The sequence below is a fragment of the Gadus macrocephalus genome, chromosome 3 (assembly GCF_031168955.1).
Source record: "Gadus macrocephalus chromosome 3, ASM3116895v1".
Lineage (NCBI taxonomy): Eukaryota > Metazoa > Chordata > Actinopteri > Gadiformes > Gadidae > Gadus > Gadus macrocephalus.
The window spans coordinates 8,112,287-8,120,257 of NC_082384.1; the positions used below are offsets into that span (position 1 = coordinate 8,112,287).

At 45.1% G+C, this 7,971-nt stretch overlaps 1 long non-coding RNA gene across 1 annotated transcript; it reads left to right on the forward strand.

Annotated features, from left to right (window-relative positions):
• The first annotated feature begins 2,902 nt into the window (after positions 1-2,902).
• On the forward strand, positions 2,903-3,658 carry LOC132453907 (uncharacterized). The gene is made up of 2 exons (XR_009524837.1): positions 2,903-2,998; positions 3,321-3,658. It is a non-coding gene; the product is annotated as an uncharacterized LOC132453907 (long non-coding RNA).
• Positions 3,659-7,971: the final 4,313 nt, after the last annotated feature.

Consider the following 7,971-nt stretch of genomic DNA (forward strand, 5'->3'; position numbering starts at 1 on the left):
TGATTCCTGATCATTTTGGGTGTCAGAAGACGTCAGGCTGTCCATTGGGTCAGAGGTGTAATCAACATAACTGTCTCTTCTTGTAGACTAGATCTCCACTCAGCATCGGGCCCCCGGGCTGATCCATGGAGGCGAGGAGGAGGAGGAGGAAGAGGAGACGGGAAAGGAGCCTGAGCGAGACTTTATAGGGTTGTAAGAGGTTCTTTGTCCTGGTGTTCTTCAGGCGGTTCTGATTCCATTGCTATGCCTCGACACCCAGCTACTCTGCACGATTCTTCCTCGCTCTCGGCTCTTGGTGCATTTACCATTTTGTTCTCTTGCGCTGCTTCGTGTCCTGGTACAACTACGACCTCCTCCAGGGAGCCATGACCCTGTGGTGTTCAGTGCAGCCGGGGCCCAAGGCTCCTGTCTCAATTCATCCAGCGAGTCTAGAAAGTTCTTTGCTCCGCTGACCTGGAAGGATCGTTTTTGGCAAGGCTGTATGAAGGGAAAGAGGCGAGAACTGGGAACAAGAGATTGATTCTGAGAGTGGATGAATCAGATTGAACTGTGACAATCACTTCTAAGCAGATATAAGATGAAAAATAATTTGTTGTATTAGTCCTTTCTTGGAATATTATATCATCAAAAAAAGCTTTGATTTGTATATGGTTTACGAATGCTACATGCAGTAGGCCGAACCTCAGCCTGGCCCTGAGATTATTTATCAAAAAGAGGACATAAAAAAACGAAATAAATAAAAATGGGCTTCAGGTGCTTACAGATTGTATTTGGAAACAGGCAATTACAGGTATGAAACTTTATGCATGCTGCATCTTGCCCCAGCTGCATGGGTGTCCTGCCTTAAATGGTGGCTACTAAGCTGTATATTGTCCCATGTTTATTATGGGCACACACACACACACACACACACACACACACACACACACACACACACACACACACACACACACACACACACACACACACACACACACACACACACACACACACATACACACACACACACACAAACACACAAAAGGTGGAACATGCCACCAATGAGGCTACCCCATATTGTTTTTGTTTATTTAATAACTGCTTTTATTGTTTTTTTCTGTCCATCCACAATGAGAAATCCATCAGTACATCTTCTCTCTCACTTGCTTTTTCTGTATTTCTATTGACCATTACACACACACACACACACACACACACACATACAAACACACACACACACACACACACGCACACACACGCACACACACACATACAAACACACAAACACACACACACACACGCACACACACACACACACACACACACACACACACACACACACACACACACACACACACACACACACACACACACACACACACACATTCCTTTTTCCCTAGCCGGTTGTTTATAACATTTTGTCTGCATCATTGCTTCTTCACTTTTTGTCTGCGAGTTTCATTTTGGGGAACAGGGACCAGAAAACTGTTGATGAACTGCTGAGATAAATATAGATGATAAACAGACGGATGGATGGACACACGGACACATGGGTAGATAAAACAAACAGTTCAGAATAACCAACGCTGACTGGCTCTACATTTAAACTGTGGCCATGAACAAACCCAAGAAAATGAGGACCATCAGATGATCAGCAGGACCTGTGGGCTGTCCAGGGCATGAATAACTAATTTAAAATCAATAATTTAGATTTGTTTACAAAATGTATCTCAGGCAACCAAGAGTGCATTAAATTAAAAGTCTTTCTATTTCAGGAACAGGTTTATTTCCTTGAGTAGACGCATGTTATAAGATGATCTATAGGCTAGAATGGTGTTTTGTGCGTTGTGCTTCTAGTGTCAAATGAAGCGAGAAGGCTGCACGCAGAAATAAATGGAAGAGAACTACCTCACACATAAATAAATAATGGATTCCAAAGCAAAATTATGTATTCAGGGTGTATCCATTATGAAAGGCTTCCATTGACCATCATCACTCATGGACCTCTTACATCTGAGTAGTGGAGTGTGTCAGTCGTGGGTGAGAGGAAAGAGAGAAAGACAGACAAACAGAGACAGGGAGAGGGAGAAGGAGAGAGAGGGACTGTACTGGAAATGACAGGTTGTATTTTGGTTTTCTTTTATAACTGCCATTTCAAGTATTTTAAGTATTTCAGGCCAGTCAGAATTTAAACTACAGACGTGTCGAATTGACACAGAAAAAAGTAGTCGTTTCAGTTTCAGTACAGTTCAGATTCAGTGGAGGAAAAAAATTGAAATCTATGCTGAAACCATTTATTGGAATTGCATACCTGCTTATAATCATATGAAAATAGTCCAAATTAGCTTATTAAGTGGGTACATTTTCCCATAATGCAACATTGGAACAATCCACCTGTTCCTCCCATGACACAGTGATGTCATTGAACAATTAGTATAATTATTCCAATGTGATTTTTCCCTTCGAGAAAGAAAGCCGTGAACATATATAGGAATACAATGTACATGCTGTGGATTGGGTTATGACTTTATTTAACACAACTCTTTTATCACTTAAAACTCTACCCTTACATAAGCCCTATGCTAATACTATTCTGTAATTCTTATTACGGCATCAACTAATGTTAAATCATGGTTTATTATGTAACCATATTGTAAAATGTTACCAAGAAAGTCTGTTTTGGCGAGGGGACCACTTTATAAAAATAATATATAGGACACCTTTGCAACATTTCAATGCTGCAATAAAAAGTAAAAAGTCGATAGCTGCAGGTAGAGGGGGTCCTTCAGGTAGAGGGGGTCCTTCAGGTAGAGGGGGTCCTTCAGGTAGAGGGGGTCCTTCAGGTGGATGGGGTCCTTCAGGTAGAGGGGGTCCTTCAGGTGGATGGGGTCCTTCAGGTAGAGGGGGTCAGGTAGAGGGGGTTCTTCAGGTAGAGGGGGTCCTTCAGGTAGAGGGGGTCCTTCAGGTAGAGGGGGTCCTTCAGGTGGATGGGGTCCTTCAGGTAGAGGGGGTCCTTCAGGTGGATGGGGTCCTCAGGTGGATTGGGTCCTTCAGATAGAGGGGGTCCTTCAGGTAGAAGGGGTCCTTCAGGTAGAGGGGGTCCTTCAGGTAGAGGGGGTCCTTCAGGTCTATGGGGTTCTTCAGGTCTATGGGGTTCTTCAGGTAGATGGGGTCCTTCAGGTAGAGGGGGTCCTTCAGGTAGAGGGTCCCCTTCAGGTGGATGGGGTCCTTCAGGTAGAAGGGGTCCTTCAGGTAGAGGGGGTCCTTCAGGTCTATGGGGTCCTTCAGGTAGAGGGGGTCCTTCAGGTAGAGGGGGTCCTTCAGGTGGATGGGGTCCTCAGGTGGATGGGGTCCTCAGGTGGATGGGGTCCATCAGGCAGGAGACACGTTGAGACAGACCACTGCTCTCTGGTCTTCATTTGACACCCTGTAATCACGTCCCTCCACCACCACATTAAGAACATTGAATCATCTGAGTTCTGTCTCGCTCTCATCCAAAACACTTGGCCACTCTGTGCTGCACTCCAGCATTTGCATATCACATCAATATCATGCGACTTTTATAACCAGGGACACACACAGACACACACACACACACACACACACACACACACACACACACACACACACACACACACACACACACACACACACACACACACACACACACACATACACACAAGCAGACGGATGTAGGCACATGCAAATATACTCAAAAGTATAAATCCTCTCACCCAACCGCATTTCCATGAAGCTTAAAGGTCCCACATTATACCACCAGGTGTGAGTGTGATTAGCCGTTATAAGCTGTTTTGAAAATCTGCCTCTTCTGACATCACAAGTGGGCGTGTCCACCTAGACGTGTGCTGGATAGATCAGTCAACCAGCCTACCCAGAGGACTGTAGAAAATGATAATCAGCTATCAGTCATACATCTAGGTGGACACGCCCACTTGTGATGTCAGAAGAGGCCGATTTTCAAAACGGCTTGTAATGGCTAATCAAACTTGCTGTACACCTGGTTGTATAATAGGAGACCTTTAACACGCAGCATGATGTTCATGAGAATGAAGTTCATCAACTAGGCTACAATAACGTTTGTTTCTGATTGTCTCATATAATGTGGCTCCCATTAGTAGCAAGTATGCCACGATAGTTTTTAATGGTTAGCACTTTTAGAGACAGACACGCCATGAACAAATATCAATATATACTAAATGCTAAACCAAGGTATCCCATACAGGGAAGTGTCCAGTTCATTATTCTACAATAGCCCTAAGTGGTCAAACTGACCTTCTCAAATCTTCTCAAGTCCACAGCAGAAGAAAATGATGATGTAATATTCAATTAATAAATACATTAATAGGGCAAGTCCACAGCAGCAGAAAATGATGATGTAATATTCAATTAATGAATACATTAATAAATAGGGCAAATATTATATAAAAGTATTAGGTGTAAGAAAGAAAAAAGTTTATTACCAAATATGGCATTTAGGAAGCATTACACGGTAGACATTGGAAAATAGAAAAATGGAACGACGGAATTTGGAATTACAACAGACACAGTAGTCCAACCATCATGTCTACACCCATGGAATGAGGCCAGCAGGGAGCAGCTCTCTGCTGTTTGACTGGGAGTCAAGGCAGCCACGTCTGATCATGGTGACACAGCCGCTGCTCCTGCTGGTGGAAGGGAGTCGCCGGCCTCCTCTGGGCACAGCTCGGGGGCGGGGTGCATCACGAAGGGCAACGGCAGGCCCAGGCACTTCAGCTGGGCCCGGTACTCGTCCATCTCGCTCGGCTCCACCTCCCTCCTCCCGCTGCTGAGCAGGTAGACGTCCAGCGACGTCCTCCTCGCCGACGCCACGTCCCAGCGCATCACCAGGCAGTCTGGGCAGGAGGTGCGGAGGAAGAACCCCGTAAGGTTGAAACGGCCGCTGTCCGCCAGGAAGGTGAAGGCGCCGCCGTCCCTGGACAGCTGGTAGCTCCGGCGCTGGCAGTCGGCGCCGAAGCGGTTGATCTGGGTGTAAGAGGTGTTGGTGGCCTGGTTGGAGTTGCGGAAGAACACGGTGATGCCGTCTCGTTGCTGGAGGGACTCCAGGGAGGCTCGGTGGCTCAGGCTGCCGGCCACCATGGCCCATCTCCCCTCCAAGTGATCGGTTGGCATCTTCTCCAAGGGCTTGATGAGGTCATCACAGAGGGAAGTCGTTGATTGGCTCAGAGCCAGGGAGCCGAGTAGAATGGAACACAGGAGAATCATGTTTGTCTTTAAAGTTTTAAGATTGAGACTTTTAGAGTATCTTTTGTATATATTTAAGAGGTTACATTTGGTTGTTGAGAACTGACACTAGGAATGACTTGAGCCTGGTTATATAGCCCAGAGGGCAGTTAGCCAGGCCCTTTCACAACAGTACAAACAAGAGGATGACCAGGAATTCGTCCTGGTGGAGTCCCACATTGTGAAATGTGAGAACGTTTTAAAAGCTGTGGATTCCTGACAAGGATTTCAGGGTATCAATAGCTCTCTCCCTCATTCCATGGGGTTGTGCTGTGCCACAATAAAGAAGAAGCCCCTCTTTTCTTTACTCATTTATTTTCATAGCATTGGAAGTTTTAAGAAACATCTGAAAGCGGTCCACCGTCACACTTACTTCATGTTCTTCATATCCACCAAGTGTGACCCATTGCTGTTCTAGTTGTTCAAAGAAAAATCACTTCAGGTAATCCTTTTCATACAACACAGATCATTTGATTATCCCGTCTGCTGGATTTTTGTTTCTGTGTCAAGTTATTCGTATTAACCGTATAGATAATAAGTTGTTTATGGGAACTTTTAATAATTAGTACCTCCTTGAGCTTTGACATTTCATTGAAAATATGATAACATGTGTTTGATGAACGGACTCCCATGTGGCAATCCTTTCATTTCCCTGTTTCCAGTTTAATAATTAAACCATGTTGCACATTTCCAAACAGACATTGCACATTTCCAAAACAAAGCAGATCTTTGTACACATCCAAGCCACGTTCACTTGCAGAAATATTAATATACATAGAGATAGCTGGAGTCAAACCCGGGAAGCTCATTAAAGTAACGCCCGGCCGGTACACAGTGGATACATCTTTGGAGTGACAACGTCCCATTTTGGAGGCTTTTACGGGGAAAAACAAAAAGATCTGAGATTAAATAAAAATGATTAGGGCCTTTAGTTGGATAGATAAAAATAAATATCTATAAAGTATTTTAGATCAGGAAACAACTGCAACTGCATAGTACATATTCCAGCTTCCTCAGGCCATATAGTGTTGCAGATCATTAATACTACATGATTTATTATAGCTGTAAGATATTCCGGTCAACATATACACTTTAGCCTTGGAGCCAACTGTAGCTTTATTGAAATGTGCATGCGTACCAACAGCACTACGGGTAATGCATGAAGACAGAACAGACCGTAGCCATAGGAGTGAATCAAACTCAATACATTACATCTCCCTTCTTATCAAAGAAAAGGCATGTACCTAGGAATAACTCAAAAAAATTGTTAGCAGCTTAAATGTCCTGACTTTATGTCCAATCAACCTTGACTTGAGTAAACAAAATAGCAAACCGTTAATACTTTTAACTTTAACGTTTGATCAAACTAACTTGAAGGTTAATACTTTTAACTTTAACTTTTGATCACACTAACTTGGAAGGAGAGGTTACCAGCACTTCACTTCCATAGGGGTCTTTACCACACCTTGTCCCTCACTAACTTCATGCACACAACTCATAAAGTCAGTCTGTCGGGTGGCTTGACAGCTCTGCCTCGCCTGGTGATGTACAGTTCACCTGCCCGGGCCTGAGCATGACTCAAGGGTTCTCTGGGAGGCGAGAGAGGCTGTTCAGATGGGGTAGTAGACAGCTGTTCCCTTTCAGCTGTCTGTACCTCATCACGTATCCAGTGGCGTGGACATTTGGCGGCTGGAGCGCTTGTACGAAGATGTTGACTGTTGCGGCGGTACTCCACTGTTCACAACATAGGATCGCCGGAGCACTGTGCTGTCTGACCACAACCGCTGGTGACCATGTGTGGCAACCAGGTTAGGCTGCATTCTGACCTCATCCCCAGGCTTGAGAGCAACACAAGGTTTGCCCGCTCTCTTGCGTTCATGATAGTACTTTTGATTGTCCTTAGAAATATAGCAGACGCTTGACTTTCAGTGGGTCGTAGGCCGTTGGTGCAAGGAGCTCAAGTGCCATAGACAGCTTGTTGCTTGGCCTCCTTCCCATGAGCAGTTGAGCTGGTGAAAGGCCTACTGACTCAAGGGGAGTAGTCCTGTAATCCAGTATTGAAAGATGTTTGTCTGTTGCCTTGTGCCAGAGCCTCTTCACAATTTCACAGTTTGAGGGTGGCGTGTGTTGGGAAGACCTGACGTGTGGGATGCTGTAACTCTTGCAAAAGTGATTAAACTCAGGGCAGGGATGCCGTGCCTGCCGCACTGCGCTTTAAGTGTATCTATGACAGTGCGACTGCGTGTGTCTCTCCATCTTTCCACTTCAATGAACTTTGAGTAGTAGTCCACAAGCAGTATGCCCTGCTTCCCTTCGAATTCAAAGAGGTCTGATGCTACCATCTCAAAGGGAAGTTCGGGTGTTCCTGATGGTTTGAGTGGTTGTCTGGGCAGTTTATTCTGAAAATCTGCACAGAAACTGCAGTTTCTGACTACTTCTTCAATTTGTGCCCTTATACCTGGCCAGTAGGGGGGCTCTCAAGCTCGCTGTTTGCTTCTCACTCTCTGTGATTGGAGTGGGGGACACTACCATTCGCAGTCCTTTGAAGATGAGTCCATCGGACAACGCAAGCTGGCTTCTTGAGTCCCAATATGGCTGAATCTGAACGGGCACCTCACGTCTGTGCTCTGGCCAGCCACACTGAATAACCTGTTTGAGACGGCTGAGCTCTTCTTTGGTGCATACTTGTAGTTCTGTATTTCTGATCACTGA